General features: G+C 41.7%; 1 protein-coding gene across 2 annotated transcripts in view; it reads left to right on the plus strand.

The window, feature by feature from the left end:
- Window positions 1-17,312, plus strand: part of HIBADH (3-hydroxyisobutyrate dehydrogenase) — a 131,412-nt gene that overhangs the window by 33,583 nt on the left and 80,517 nt on the right. The gene's annotated exons all lie outside the window — the stretch shown is intronic.

Here is a 17,312-nt window from a genome sequence, read left to right on the forward strand (position 1 = left end):
GCCTTCTCTCAGCACTATGGTCGTTTCTTTTATCCCAAGTTTGCTTACTAGTAGTGCCGTCCTAGGAAACTATCTGCACACACCCCTCCTAAAAAAAAAACCAAAAAACAACCACCACCAACTTCCTGTTTGGGAAAAGTTAGCTAAAGTTTAGGAAAAAGAAAAGGAGTACTTGTGGCACCTTAGAGACTAAGCAATTTATTTGAGCATGAGCTTTCGTGAGCTACAGCTCACTTCATCAGATGCATGCATGCATGCATGCATGCATCGGAAGTGAGCTGTAGCTCACGAAAGCTCATGCTCAAATAAATTGGTTAGTCTCTAAGGTGCCACAAGTACTCCTTTTCTTTTTGCGAATACAGACTAACACGGCTGTTACTCTGAAACCTAAAGTTTAGGGCGTCAGTCAAATGATTTAAAAATAAAAAGACAGGACAGTTTTTAAAAATGATTTTTCAAATGTTTATGTAGAACATACTAAATGTATCCCATAATGGCTTACAGTGAAATGTAGCAAACTTTCTCTTTTCTCTGATTTGAAAATGATTAGAATGTGTGTATGTAATATTTGTATACTCTTGAAGTTGGAGACTGATACCCTAGACATTAGTATTGCCTCTGTCAGGAGATACTTTTTAAAAATATGCAAGTCTTTCCCCTTTTTTTGGGTAAAATTAGATGTTAAAAAAAAACCAACACACTAACTATCATTATTAAAGCCTAAGTCTACATTTTTTACAACCTGCAACATAGCAAAGGCAGTCTTGAAATTTAAAACAAAAAATACCAGATAGTTTTATTGAACTATTTGGGACAATCATTCTTGGCCATCCAGAGTTTAATTGCAGTTCTACTCTAAAAATAACTGTGTAAATGGCATTGTGTGGTTTCATATTTATTATCTTTTACTGACTTCAGATAAAACTTTCTCAGTTTACAAGTAAAAAGATGTTCCTTCTCCCCTTTCCTCCCCCTCACCTCTCCAAGCTGGCAGTCTTGCAAACTGGCCCTTGGAGCTGAAGTTCAAACTGGGTTCTTCTAGTTTGTGTATAATCACGATGATAGAGTCTGCAAGGCCAAATTCTGCTTCTACTCTGTGCAGCTTCATTCCCTTCAAGATCTAACTGAGACTGAATTTGGCCATGCAATTGGAATTTGGGGGCCAACATTTTTCTCTGCCTCTATGAACAGAGGGTGGAAAAACTCAGAAGATATCAGCTGACAGGATGTGGAAGGAAGGGTTCTTACTCCACAGCCAAAATATGTTTCTGATTTGTAAAATTAGATGAATTGTTAGCCTGGGAATAGATATTCCACTCTCTCACTTTTTTTTTCTGTTTTTTGCATAATTTTTTTCTAAACATAGCAGTGGTTCTCAACCTATTTACCATTGTGGGCCGTATATGCAGTTCTCTGTGTGAGGTGGGCCATATCCACGCAATATATATACTACTTGTCTGGCCCTGAGGATGTCACATGGGCTGTAGCTGTGTGCTGGTTGGGCTGCAAGCAGATTGAGAACCACTGAAACATAGTCTGTCATATTTATCTGTTTGGCAGCATTGAGACCTTTTATGTGGTTCCCTTTGTGACACCACTCCAAATATAATTTCACAAATTGTTTGGCTGCTAGGATTGGTTATCTTCTGAAAGTGTTCTCTTTCTACCCAGAACTCACTGAGGTCATTTATTTTAAAACATTCCATCCAAACTATTGTATTGGCTGCTTTTTGTTGCTTGGGAATATAAAATGGAGATCTGGTTAAAGCAATAACAGATAAAGTTTTATCTGAATAAAAATTCTTTCATTTAGTTTGTGATGCCAATAAAATACAAAATATCGTGAGCAACTTAGCATTTTTTGGGGAAGGGAAATCAATATTTAGCTTTCTAGTAGATAAAGATAACATTAACTGTACAAGATATAACTTGGAACTAAACCAAATGAAAATGGACAATTGCAGGGTATGTTCTATGTTAAGTGCCGCATTAGAAGAATTAAAAAGATAAAGAATTCAGTAATAAAACATAACATTAAGCAGTAAGTCATAAAAGGATCTTTTGGAGGAATTACTGTATATCTTGATTACATTATTTAATATTGGTCTAATGACCAGCAGAAGTACAGTACTTCCTCGAGAATCTACAGGCCTTGTGTTGTTTTGAAATGCAGTGATGTGGGGGTTGGGGATGGCAGGCAAGGGACAAGAACAATCATCCTTGTACCTGTATATTTACAGTGCATTATTGACAGATGGTTCCACTTGTGCCCAGGGTTATGCTGTTTCCTAATGGAAGTTAATATTTGTCTGTTTGTGAAAGCATATGTTTACGTTCCGAATAATCTTTTCGGAAATCATTTGGGCTGCAGAGCTCATGGAGAAAATGCTGGCCTTGAGTATATGAAGTTGGTGGTTCCAAATGAAATGAATACATATGACCTCCAGTTTGCAACATTAATTTGACAGTTTATTTGCATTTTGTACTCTCTCTTATAGGGCTTATTTCAGGATAGACCTAGAATTCCATGGAGTAGTTACACACTTTCTTGGCTGGTGAGAAACTGGCATGTTGTACCCCAGTAATACGCAGACCTCAGGAGCCACATTAGCGATCAACATTACCCAAAAGAGCCCCAGTAGTGTGAATTCATTGTTTCATTTACTATAGTACTGTATATTGTAGTTGATAAAATTAATAATTGGGCAGTCAGTGATAATGGGGTGTGTGTGTGTGTGTGTTTGTTTGTATATATATTTTGAGAGAGAATTGAATTTATATGTACTATTTTCACAGCAAAATGAATGACCAAATATTTTATAAACTACAAGTGGTTAATGACCTAGTAAAAGCATCCTTGCTGGTTAATAACGTAGACTGGTTTAATGATTAAACCACACAGTGTTTTAATATCATGCGCTGCAAAGAGCCGCAGGAGACACATTAAAGAGCAAATTGCAGCTTGCGAGCCTCAGTCTGAGTGTCCCTGTTATACACACTTGTAGCCTAGATTCAGGAGTTTCTAATTGGAAATTAATACACAAACCCATTACAGTGTTGTATGTATTAATTTTGGAAAATACTTCTCATCCCCACTGTTGCCTGCAGATTTAATTATTAATACTGTCTAGAGATGGCAATTGCTTTACATTGGGGATTAGGATCATTGGCAGGTCTATGTGAGAAAGTTTGTATCATCCTTGCCAGCACGGTATTGATGTGAATAAAAACAGGAGATGAGTTCTATTGCTTGCTCTTCAGTAATATAAATATTCCATGCCTAATGAGGATGCAATGAGAAAACCAATAAATGTCTATTACAATTAGACTAATAATAAATTGATCCTTTTTTTCGGTTGGGCAGTTTTGGTTTGGCAACTTTACAACAGCCTCCTATAAATACAAATTATCATACAAAGAAGAAATCAGTGGAGCTTTGTGCAGGGTAGGATATTTCATCATGAGTCAGGGTGTCAAAATCTAGTCCTTAACAATATGACGACTTCATTGACTTCAGTGGAGGCAAGATACAGCCTTGAGGTGTAATACTGATTTAACTCTAAGTGGATATTGTACCGCATGAAGCCCTGTTCTACACTACAGGTTTAGGTCGAATTTAGCCACGTTAGGTCGATTTTAAAACGAATGCGTCTACACAACCAACCCCATTCTGTCGATCTAAAGGGCTCTTAAAATCTACTTCTGTATTCCTCCCCAGGGAGAGGACTAGCGCTAAAATCGACCTTGCTGGGTCGAATTTGGGATAGTGCAGATGCAATTCAATGGTATTGGCCTCCAGGAGCTATCCCACAGTGCTCCAATGTGAACTCCGGTGCACTAGCCAGGTACACAGGAAAAGCCCTGGGAAATTTTGAAATTCATTTCCTGTTTGGTCAGCGTGGCGAGCTCAGCAGCACAGGTGACCACGGAGTCCCCCTAGAATCGCAAACAAGCTCCAGCATGGACCGAAAGGGGAACACTGAATCTGATTGCTGTATGGGGAGAAGAATCCGTGCAGACCAAACTCCGATCAAAAAGAAGAAATGAGATGGATTATATATATGCCAAAATTGCACAGGGCATGGTGGAGAGAGTCTACAACAGGGACACACAGCAGTGCCGTGTGAAAGTTAAGAAGCTCAGGCAAGCTTACCAAAAGATGAAGGAGGCAAAAGGTCAATCTAGGTCAGAGTCCCATACATGCTGCTTCTATGATCAGCGGCATGGCATTCTAGGGGGGGACCCTACCACTACTCCACCACTGTCCATGGACACCTGCAAGGGGGGAGTCTCACGCAACAAGGAGGAGGATTTTGTGGATGAGGAAGAGGCGGGGAATGCACAGCAGGCAAGCAGTGAATCTGTTCTCCCTGGCAGCCAGACCTTTTCATCACCCTGGAGCCAATACCCTCCCAAGGTGGGATCCCGGACCCCAGAGTAGGAGAAGGCAGCTCTGGTGAGTGCACATTTGTTACTACAGTACAGGGTTTAAAAGCAATAGTGTTTAATGTTTGATTTTCCCTGAAGACTTGGGATGCATTCATGGCCAGTACAGCTACTGGAAAAGTCTGTTAATGTGTCTGGGAATGGAGCGGGAATCCTCCAGGGATATGTCCATGAAGCTGTCTTGGAGGTACTCTGAAAGTCTTTGCAGAAGGTTTGTGGGGAGGCCTGCCTTATTTCATCCTCCACCGTAGGACACTTTACCACACCAAGCCAGTAGCAAGTAGTCTGGAATCATTGCAGCACAAAGCATGTCAGCGAATGGTCCTGGGCTTTGGTCACATTCAAGCAACATTCGGTCTTTATCTTTCTGTGTTAGCCTCAGGAGAGTGATATCATTATGATCACCTGGTTGAAATAGGGGAATTTTTGTAAGGGGACAGTAAAAGAACCCTGTTCATGCTGGGTTGTTTGTGCTTGGCTAAAAGGGATAATCCTGGAGAATAGCCACGCTGTGGGGTGGGGGGAGGTGTGTGCTGCACATTCACCCGAAAACCACAGCCCGTCCTTTTAAATGTGAAACCCAACCGGCATTGCTTGCTCTGGGAAAGGATGGTGCTGCAGTTTGAAACCATTCCCACGTTATGAAGACGTAAGAAGTCAGCCCTGCATACTATGGCTACCTAGAAACCAAATTCTGTTGCCCATCTGTTTGTGATGTGTCACCATACCAGCAGGTGCTCAATATAAAGGGCAAAATGCAACCTTGTACGTAAAGCACAAGTGCTGTCTGCTGTGAATTGCTTGATTCACTGTGAAAGAATCTCCCTTTTTGTTTTCAGAAATGTATCATAAATTTTACTCTCCCTTTTTATCTCCACCCCAGGTGCAAATGTTTCTCTACTTCCCCTATCATCTCTGTCCTGAGGTTATTGCAGATTAGAAAGTGAAAAAAACCACACACAAAAAACGCACTCATGATGACATGTTTTCCGAGCTCTGCAGTCCTCCCGCATTGATAGGGCACAGCTTAATGCATGGAGGCATTTAGTGGCAGAGGCCAGGAAAGCATTAAGTGAGCGCAAAGAGCAGAGGCAGGAGGTGATACTGAGGCTAATGGGGGAGCAAACTGACATGAGGAAGCGTCTGTTGGAGCTGCAGGAAAGCCAACAAGAGCACAGACCCCTGCCGCATCCATTGTGTAAGCGCTTGCCCTCCTCACCCAGACGCCCAGGAACATGGGGGGAGTCTCTGTCCACCCAGCCACTCCACTCCAGAGGATCGCCCAAGCAACAGAAGGCTGTCATTCAAACAGTTTTGATTTTTAGTGTGGCTACAATAAGCAATGTGGCCTTGTCCTTCCCTCCTCCTGCACCCCACCCCACCCTACCCCACCCAGGCTACCTTGTCAGTTATTTCACTTTCTTTATTCATTTAAAAAAAAAAGCATGGTTTCAAAACAATAGTTACTCTATTTCCTTTGCCAGCTGTGATGGAAGGTGGGGAGGATGGTTGGCTTACAGGGAATTAAAATCCACAAAGGGGTCGGGTTTGCAGCAAGGAGAAACACATGCAGATTCACACCATACCTTGGTCCATCATGAAACTGGTTTTCAAAGCCTCTCTAATGCGCAGCGCGCTTCGCTGTGCTCTTCTAATCCCCCTGCTATCTGGCTGCTCAAAATCTGCTGCCAGGCTATTTGCCTCAACCTCCCACCCTGCCATAAATATCTTCCCCCTTACTCTCACAGATATTATGGAACACACAGCAAGCAGCAATAACAATGGGCATGTTGGTTGCGCTGAGGTCTAATCTAGTCAGCAAACCGTGCCAGCAAGCTTTTAAACGTCCAACGGCACATTCTACCACCATTCTGCACTTGCTGAGCCCATAGTTGAAATGCTCCTTACTACTGTCCAGGCTGCCTGTATATGGCTTCATGAGCCATGGGAACAAGGCGTAGGCTGGGTCCCCAAGGATAACTATTGGCATTTCAGCATCCCCAATGGTAATTTTCTGGTCTGGAAAGTAAGTCCCTTCTTGCAACTGCTTGAACAGCCTGGAGTTCCTAAAGATGCGAATGTCATGCACTTTTCTGGGCCATCCATGTTGATATCGGTGAAACGTCCCTTGTGATCCAGCAGTGCTTGCAGCACCATTGAGAAGTATCCCTTGCGATTTACATATTGGTTGGCAAGATGGTCTGGTGCCAAGATAAGGATGCATTCCATCTATCGCCCCACCACAGTTAAGGAACTCCATTGCAGCAAAGCCATCCAGTATGACCTGCACATTTCCCAGAGTCACTACCCTTGATAGCAGAATGTCAGTGATTGCATTGGCTACTTGGGTCACAGCAGTCCCCACAGTAGACTTGTCCACTCCAAACTGATTCCTGACTGACTGGTAGCAGTCAGGCGTTGCAAGCTTCCACAGGGCTATCACTGCTCACTTCTCAACTGTCAGGGCTGCTCTCATCTTGGTATCCCTGAGCTTCGGGGTAGGGGAAAGCAACTCACAGAGTTGCATGGAAGTGGCCTTACGCATGTGAAAGTTTTGCAGTCATTGTGAATCATCCCATACCCACAATACTGTGTGGTCCCACCACTCTGTGCTTGTTTGCCGGGCCCAGAATTGGTGTTCCACTGTATCAACCAGCCCCGCTGCCACCATGATGTCCCAATTGCCACAGCCCATGCTTTCAGGAACATCTGTGTTCATGTCCTCATCACAATCGTCCTCGTGCTGGTGTCTCTGAGTCTTGTTCTGCACATACTCCAGGATAATGCGCGAGGTGTTTTACAATGCTTACAACAGCAGCGGTGAGCTGAGCAGGCTCCGTGCTTGCCGTGGTATGGCGTCTGCCTGGGTAACCCAGGAAAAAAGGCATGAAACGATTGTCTGCCGTTGCTTTCACAGAGGGAGGGAGGAAGGAGCGAGTGATGACATGTACCCAAAACCATCCTTGACAATGTTTTTACCCCATCAGGCATTGGGAGCTTAACCCAGAATTCCAATGGGCAGCAGGGACGGCAGGAATTGTGGGATAGCTACCCACAGTGCACTGCTCCGTATGTTGATGCTAGCCACGGTATTGAGGACACTCTGCCGACTTAATGCGCTTAGTGTGGACATACACAATTGACTGTATAAAATCAATTTCTAAAAATCGACAACACCACTAACTTCCTGAGGAAACTACAATACATCGGTGATCTTCCTGAAAACACCATCCTGGCCACTATGGATGTAGAAGCTCCCTACACCAACGTTCCACACAAAGATGGACTACAAGCCGTCAGGAACAATATCCCCGATAATGTCCCAGCAAACCTGGTGGCTTAACTTTGACTTTGTCCTCACCCATAACTATTTCACATTTGCGGACAATGTATACCTTCAAATCAGCAGCACTGCTATGGGTACCCGCATGGCCTCACAGTATGCCAACATTTTTATGGCTGACTTAGAACAACGCTTCCTCAGCTCTCGTCCCCTAATGCTCCTACCCTACTTGCGCTACATTGATGACCTCTTCATCGTCTGGACCCATGGAAAAGAAGCCCTTGAGGAATTCCACCATGATTTCAGCAATTTCCATCCCACCATCAACCTCAGCCTGGACCAGTCCACACAAGAGATCCACTTCCTGGATACTATGGTGCTAATAAGCAATGGTTACATAAACACCACCCTATACCGGAAACCTTCTGACCGCTATTCCTATCTACATGCCTCCAGCTTTCACCCAGACCAAACCACACGATCCATCGTCTACAGCCAACCTCTACGATACAACCGCATTTGCTCCAACCCCTCAGACAGAGACAAACACCTACAAGATCTCTATCAAGCATTCTTACAACTACAATACCCACCTCCTGAAGTGAAGAAACAAATTGACAGAGCCAGAAGAGTACCCAGAGGTCACCTACTACAAGACAGGCCCAACAAAGATAATAACAGAACGCCACTAGCTATCACCTTCAGCCCCCAACTAAAACCTCTCCAGCGCATCATCAAGGATCCAGAACCTATCCTGAACGTCACTCTCACAAATCTTGGGAGACAGGCCAGTCCTTGCCTACAGACAGCCTCCCAACCTGAAGCAAATACTCACCAGCAACCATACACCACACAACAGAACCACTAACCCAGGAACCTATCCTTGCAACAAAGCCCGTTGCCAACTGTGCCCACATATCTATTCAGGGGACACCATCACAGGGCCTAATAACATCAGCCACACTATCAGAGGCTCGTTTACCTGCACATCCACCAATGTGATATATGCCATCATGTGCCAGCAATGCCCCTCTGCCATGTACATTGGCCAAACTGGACAGTCTCTGTGTAAAAGAATAAATGGACACAAATCGGATGTCAAGAATTATAACATTCATAAACCAGTGGGAGAACACTTCAATCTCTCTGGTCACTCGATTTCAGACCTAAAGGTCTCAATATTAGTATGTTTGCATATTATATATTGTGGCAGAGCTCCGAACTTGTCCCCATGGGTCCCGTGCTTCCAGGTAGTTTATGCTAGCTTCAGAGGCTCACTGCAACCCTCCATGTAGCCCTTCTCTCTCTAGGGCCAGCGTTACAGTCTACTGAGCCCTTTTCGTCATAAGCCAGCAATGAGGTTGGTGAGAGAACTCCCACAGTCTCTGTTGCTCCTACGGCCTTATGCCAAAATAGTTTATCCTCCTGACAGGGGCCTGTTTTCCCCTCCCCAGGAGGTGTTTCTGTAGTGGTGGTTTGGGGGGAAGCCAGGCTCACCCTATACTCTGGGTTCCGGCCCAGGGACCCTAATGGTAGCAGCTGTTGGTAGCCAACCTTTCACTGCCAGAGTTGCTACATTTCCCTGGGCCACTTTCCCACAGCTCTCCTGCTTCTCCCTTCTTCACCCTTACCTTAGGGCTCCCTTACCAATGACTTGAGGGTGTCTTCATTAACCAGCCCTTCAGCCAGACTTCCGCTCACAGGCCCCTCTCTGCCTGATTGGAGTGAGCCCTTTTATATTATCAGAGGGGCCTTAATTAGAGTCAGGTGGTCACATTAGCTTAATGGCCTCACCTGACTCTTTGCAGGTTAATTGGAGTCAGGTGTTCTCATTAGCCTGAAGCAGCCCCTGCTCTGGTCAGTCAGGGAACAGAAAACTGTTAATCCAGTGGCCAGTATATCTGCCTTCTGCTACTTTGTTGTACCCAGCTGGTCTGGGTCTATCACGATATTTTGTGCCGTGTTTAAAACTACAGTTGATTAGAGTCATGTAAAATAATGTTTTATAATTTCAAAAACAATTTATGTTTCATTATCAATGTTGTGAACCTTTGTTTAACTTTTGACGTACAAGAATATAATTATTTTAAAGACTAGTGGAAAAAATCCAGGAGAAGATATCCATCCGCTCCTCTACTCAAAATACTTGGTGTTGCAGTCTCTTAAAGGTGGTATATAACAACAAAATCCATGAGCTTGTTTGGTTTTTAACTTCCTAGAGTTGTAGGCAAGACTGTCTCCAGGAATGTCTGAAGTATTGTCAGCCTGACTATGACTGGGTTTTCCTTCACCACATACTGCAGCCTTGACACTTCTACGTCTCTTGTGAGAATCCATGGAAAATAGTGGTCTGATGCTGATTAAAAAGGGCTGTGAAACATAGAGCAGTTCTCACGCTAACTTGGTGGTTAAGGAGGGGGCAAACCATCAGTATACTGGAACAGCTCATTGTGCATCTCCAGGCTGAAAATGGTCACACAAGGGTAGAGTTCCTTTTTCCACAACCATCTCAAAATGGATGTAGTGAATTTCCCTTTTCTTTGCCTTCCACCAGCTTCTACTAACCATTAAACAATTTAAGGTGCTCTTACTGCAGCACCTGAAATCTGAACTTTTTGACTTCATAATGCTTTTTCCAAATAGAAGTAGTTAATATTTATAGTGGATCATAGCATCCAAGGCAGCAAATTGGCATGGTCAAATCGTATATCAGGTGATGGAAATATACTAGCCATAAAGTCAGCTGTAGTAAAGATCCAGTATGTACTTTTCCCAAGTGAAGCAAAGCTGACTGCACCATTGCAGTAACTGCTAAAAATTATGTGCTGTATTAGTGGATGCCAGAGCAAATAAGTTAGCATTACCCTAAACAGCTATGTCTCGGTATTTTGATATGACCAGTTCAGTAGTTGTGCAAGCTGATGCCTTCATAGGGACATGCTTAATACAAGCAAACAGGTCAGTAGAGTATACCTTAAGAGGACTCAAAGCAGAACAAAATTATGTGCAAATTAAAAGAGAGCTGCGTTCATGCAATATGAAAGTTTCAGCAATATGTTTTTGACAAAACAGTCCTGGTTCAATTTTTTGTTTCATTAGACAAACTTCCAAAGATGTGAGGATTTTTGTTTTCTAAAAACTAATTATTTTTGAGTGCCTGCGCCCTATTTCTGATGCCACTGTCTACATGTGGTCCTTTAAACTCCATAGTTTTTGGATTTGTCATCTCTGCTGTGAGAGAGACAGTACTCTTTTTGTTCTAACATATGGAGAGGGGAGGCACTTCAGTTGCCTCCTCAGAGGGGGTGTGTGTGTGTGTGTGTGTGTTTGTTTGGAGTAGAAACTAATTATTAGGATCTTTGGAACAATACCCAGAAGAAGGAACATCTTCAAAACTATTTTATTTGTTTTCGGTCATGATATCTAACCCTTTTTCTCACTGGCAAGCCTATCATAAGTAGAAGAAGATGCTCCTCTGCCCACTTCCACTTCTTGCACTACTGATATTTCTGGATTTATGCCTTGTTTTATAACTCTCATGGACATGCTCCCAGCCCACTTCACAAACCTTGCCCCCTATACAGCTGGCAACAGTAAAATCTGTACTGCTCCTGACATCGGGAAGAGCTTTCCCATCTCTCTGTCTCCTTCCTCTGCTTGCCCCTTTCCATTTCATGTCTTGTCCATTGTTTTCTTCCTTGACTGTACTGCTTGTTTTTCTCTCTTCCTATTTGTGTTATAGCGGAATTCTTTAATATAGTCTACATACAATGTTTTTTGCATTGCTGCTTTTTGTGATTCAGACTACAGTTTTAATCATTTTATGTGACTGTTTATATTAAAGATGGTATGCAAAATGTTGTGATATTATTCTGAAAGCCAAATGAGCTGTTGATAATCATAGTGGTAGCTGGTAATATAAAGGGGATTTACTGGTGAATTGGGAGTGGAACAGGCAGGTGTGAAGGAGGAAGAAATATTAGAATGAAAGTTGGGCCACTGAAATTGAGTGTTACAAATTATTTTAAGTGTCTGAAATACTGACTACTGTATTTATTTCTAAAGTCTTTAACAAGAAGTAGGAAGAAAGGAGGTGCAATCTGGACAACTAGAAAGTATTGAAAATCTTGGACCTCTAGCTATTTATAAAATGTAAGTTATTGAACACATGAAATACATAAACTTTCAGTATAAATATCAACAGGCTTGGATAATATGCTGCAAAAGAATTTGGATAATAAATTTACTCGACTTTTTTGTTTTCTGTTTTTACATATTACGGAGAACTGGAGAGGTATTAAACTGAGACTGGGTAAACAAAGTTTGTATCAATATGTTAAAAAAAAAAGTGGGGTGGGGAGAGAAATGGGGATGAAGGGATTGATTTAGTCAAGTTTAACATATAGTGTGGCTATAATAGCAAGGTGTAAATGATAAAGAGAGAAGGGAATTATTTAGGTGGTCCACTGGGATAGAACTAGCAATAATTTTTTTTAAAGAAAAAATGTAGGCTGAATACACCAGGAAAAACTTCTTAATAATGTTCTTAATAGATTATGGAATGCTTTTCCAAGGAGGGATGGGAGGTAGAAGCTAATCCTCTTGATATGCTTAAAAAATAGACTGGGCAAAGCACTATAAAGTATTCTGTAGGGAAAAATATTTAATGGGCAAGAGGATGGGTTACATAATCTAATAGGTCTTTTCCTATTTTCAACAATTCTATTGTGTTTTCACACATGGTGTTTAAAAACAGTTAAAGGAAAACTGTCCAGATGGAAGTTAAAGATCCCCATGGCACTCTTTGAAAAGAATAGGTATAACCCTGGAATTATGCCCAACATTCATTTCTTTTCTCAATAAAACTGGTTCTAATATGTGAGCTGTTACTGAATTTCTAATGGCTGCTCTATTTACCTACAGTCGCTTCAATGCCAGTGTCTAACTCACCACTAAGTGAGGTGCTTTGGGATACACAAAGTGAGAAAGAGGCTACAGAAATTCAGACTCTAGTCTGTCATAATCCCAACGGAAAACCTTGTTTCTTTTTAATTTATTTTGGTGATTGGCCTTTTATAAGTGCTTTGACTTTTAAGGGGATGCAGGTGGTGCCTCTGGAATGCAAAGGCTGCTGTGAAGCTATATACAACTGTTCATTCTTTTTTATTTTTAAAGTTATGAGGAATTTTTTTAATGAAGCCTCTAGTTTAAAGAAAAGTATATACTGGATTTTTCTGTTTCATCTAGCATACAAAAATATGTAGTCAGAATCTTTTTCTCAACTAAAAGCAATTGCTGTAACTGACTGAGAACACCCATTAGATGTTTTCAAAGATGCCTCAAAACAGACTTTAAATTCACAGGTGCATTTTCATATGTATAACCACTTGTTCAACAAGACAATCTGCATTAACATCTTAAATTGCATTTGCAGACTTTGACCCTGATTCATCAAGGTACTTAAGCACATGTCTGATTTTAGGTACGCGAGTAGTCTCATTGACATCCATGAGACTACTGTACCTCAGTGCCTTGCTTCCTAAGTACTCCAGTCCTGTAAGCTGCTCTGCAGTGGGGTGGAATCCTGTGCCTGTGTGCAGCCCCACTGAAATCTTACGCTATTTTAAAAAATAAATAAAATTGATAAATCTTTGAAGGTGCAGGGGTCAACCAACACAGAACATCTTGCAGAGTAGCGGCTTTGAAGCTCACTTCTGAAAATGTCACTTATTGATCTTTTAAATGGATTTCCTCAAGATCAATAGATCTGAAACTGAACCTACTGTTGAATCCCATCTGAATTATGTTCACATTAGGATTCTTTCCATTTTTTTTCTTAAAACTATGAAGCTGGTTGGACAAGGAAGGGGATTTATTTATGTATTTGAAAACACATCTGATTCCAAGCGACTGTACAAGAAACCAGTTTGTTTGAGACTACTAGCCCCACAATGGAGGGCACCTCTCTGTTTTTACTTTTCTCTTTTTAAACTGGGCTGATAAAAAGGGGAAATGTTCTAACAGAAGCAATCACTCTCTATTTTAAAAAAAGAAGAAAAGTAAATTGTGAAAGTAGTACAGTTTGTAGAGGTATCTACATTAATCATGTCAGTTTTTCATTGATTCAGCATTTTGGGTCATACTCTTTGAAAGGACTGATCTTTGATTACCTGAAACTATGTGGAAACTCTGGATTAACTTGATTAAATTTGTTCCTCTTCCGATCAGATAGAAGTACCACCACTTCACATTAAATGAAAATGCGTAACCAAATGAAACTGCATAGCCCTGTACTGCTCATGAGATTTGAATATAAGATGCATGCCAAGGTTTGTACAGAAAAGTAATATTTGGTCTGGTGGAGAGGAAACACAGAGTCCACTGTAACGCAGAGAATAAGGAAGATTCATTTAACTCCATTCCTGGGTTAAAAAAGGATTATTGTGGTAACTAAGATTCCTCCATGCCAAGTATAACGTAAAACTGAAATGAAACCAAAATGGTTTGCTGCGTTAGAAGTTTGACCTGAGATCTTAACTCTTAAAATTGGGGAGGAAAAAAAAATTTGCATGCTTTTCATTGCTTCGTTAATCCTTGTAGTTCATTTAGCTTGGACGCTGAGTGTGGGATTTTATAAAGCACACCCAGCATTGGCTTAACTCTGCTCCTAAGAAGAATAAAAGGGAATTTTACTATTGGCTTACGTGGAGCAAAGTTAGGCCAACATTGAGTGCTTTTGAAAACCATCCCCTAAAACTAGTTTGTTCAGGTTTCTGGTTCTGGTTCTCAGCACAGTGCAGTTGTGTTTGGCTTTTCAGTACTCCAGGGGAATGTTAAAATAAAAATATCTCCACTGAAATGAAAAAAAAAAAGTGTGAAAACATTGTATAAAATTTTATTAAACCCTTTAGGTGTTTAAAAAATACTGACCTAAATTATTTGATGGTGGCCCTTTAAGTTGAGTAGAATGTCGGCAAACTATTCTTTCTTTTTCTGTTAATGTTTATCTGCAATATTCTTGCCAGTGAGATATCTGATGTTTAGTTTTAAACTTTGGTTTAAAAGATATGGCTTGCTGGATTCAGTACTTTGTTGTAACACCCTGGTTATTGGGTAACCCACAAAGTATGATGATTTGTGTGTTGTCAAAGATAACATGCATTCTTGCTGTCATGTTTTCAGTTTCTGTATACTTCCTCCGCTTTATGAAAAGCCAGAGTTGTTGGGTATGTCTGGTCACAACCACTAGTATGTTTGCAAACCCACAGATATTGAAGAATCCTTCTTTTGACTTGTTCTGGCAATATTTTTGGATTGTGAGTATACATGACATGTAAATGGTTGGCAAGGTTGCACCTATGACCTATTTTTATTTAAAAAAATTAATTACATATCAGAAAGGACTGGACATGTAATTTGAAGCTTGGATTAATCTGAATGCCTGAAGGGTTAACTGTGTTAATTCATAAGCTTTACTGGTTTCTGAAGACTTGTGGTGAATAACTCAATGATTGCTTACTATTACTAGAATTCCCAACAGTCAAAAACACAAGCAGTGATTTTGGAGACAACTGACTGAAATATATTTGGGGTTTCTAAACAAGGCATTCGAGATGGAATATGCTGGAAAAAATGTATCCTTTTCCAAAAGGAGGGAAAAAGTATTATTTTCCTTGCCAGATTAATATTTCAGATATTTCACAACAAACAAAACAAAACAGAACAAAAGTACCACCATCACCATAAAACCTTCATCTGCCTAGACAACATGTATAAGAAATTTTGAGTAGAAACTAACGTTTTTCGTGGAATTTAGATGGAGGTGCGGGGGGCAGGAATTCAGAATCAAGCTAGTAATGGTTGAGCTATTGACAACCTTAAATGTGTCATGCTCCCTAATAAAGGCATTTCTTGGCAGTGGCAGATATGGTCACTTTTGTGATGACACACTACTTATTATGTCTTTTCCAAAAGATATATATACACACACCTCAAGTTAAGCAGAGTTCTGGCTACTGGAGTGAACCAAACTTTTAGTAAAAATTTCTGAATCTCTAAGGGATGAGGCCTTCAAGAAAAAAACAATTATCACAGTAGACTCTTGCTAACTTGCACTGGGGACTGGGAGACTTACTGCTGGTAAATTAACGCACAACAAAATAAAGGCTGAGGATTTTGTATCATAAAATGTACACTGTTTCTTTAGGATCAGATTAAGTTTGAACTCTGCCTTGAATATGGGATGGTGTGTTGCTTCCAGACCCCGGGAAAAAAATTGTGACTCAGTGAAAACTTCCTCTTCCCAGAAACAAGAGGATAGCTTGGGTGGAGTAATTTGTGTCACTGCCTCTTTTCAGAGTGCAGCTTCTCCTGCCCCTCTCGTACTTCCCATGTGGCTGGCATGTAGAGAAGCAGTGGCATGGCTCCACCTTCTCCCTGTCGTCTTGCCTGAGTGGGTATTGGGTGTGCAGTTTCTGCCACTCCATCACCCCAGCTGCATTTTTGGGTATGTTCACACTGCAGCTGGGAAAGTGCTTCCCATAGAATCATATCAGGGTTGGAAGGGACCTCAGGAGGTCATCTAGTCCAACTCCCTGCTCAAAGCAGGACCAATCCCCAACTCAGTCATCCCAGCCAGGGCTTTGTCAAGCCTGACCTTAAAAACTTCTAAGGAAGGAGATTCCACCACCTCCCTAGGTAACGCATTCCAGTGTTTTACCACCCTCCTAGTGAAAACATTTTTCCTAATATCCAACCTAAACCTCCTCCACTGCAACTTGAGACCATTACTCCTTGTTCTGTCATCTGGTACCACTGAGAACAGTCTAGATCCATCCTCTTTGGAACCCCCTTTCAGGTAGTTGAAAGCAGCTATCAAATCCCCCCTCATTCTTCTCTTCCGCAGACTAAACAATCCCGGTTCCCTCAGCCTCTCCTCATAAGTCATGTGTTCCAGTCCCCTAATCATTTTTGTTGCCCTCCGTGGGACGTTTTCCAGTTTTTCCACATCCTTTTTATAGTGTGGGGCCCAAAACTGGACACAGAACTACAGATGAGGCCTCACCAATGTCGAATAGAGGGGAATGATCATCTCCTTCAATCTGCTGGCAATGCCCCTACTTATACATCCCAAAGTGCATTGGCCTTCTTGGCAACAACAGCACACTGTTGACTCATATCCAGCTTCTCATCCACTGTAACCCGTAGGTCCTTTTCTGCAGAACTGCTGCCTAGCCATTTGGTCCCTACTCTGTAGCAGTGCATGGGATTCTTCCGTCCTAAGTGCAGGACTCTGCACTTGTCCTTGTTGAACCTCATCAGATTTCTTTTTGGCCCAATCCTCTAATTTGTCTGGGTCCCTCTGTATTTTATCCCTACCCTCCAGCATATCTACCTCTCCTCCCAGTTTAGTGTCATCTGCAAACTTGCTGAGGGTGCAATCCACACCATCCTCCAGATCATTTATGAAGATATTGAACAAAACTGGCCCGAGGACCGACCCTTGGGGCACTCTACTTGATACTGGCTGCCAACTAGACATGGAGCCATTGGTCACTACCCGTTGAGTCTGACAATCTAGCCA

Source organism: Lepidochelys kempii, chromosome 2, assembly GCF_965140265.1.
Source record: "Lepidochelys kempii isolate rLepKem1 chromosome 2, rLepKem1.hap2, whole genome shotgun sequence".
NCBI classification, from domain to species: Eukaryota; Metazoa; Chordata; order Testudines; family Cheloniidae; genus Lepidochelys; species Lepidochelys kempii.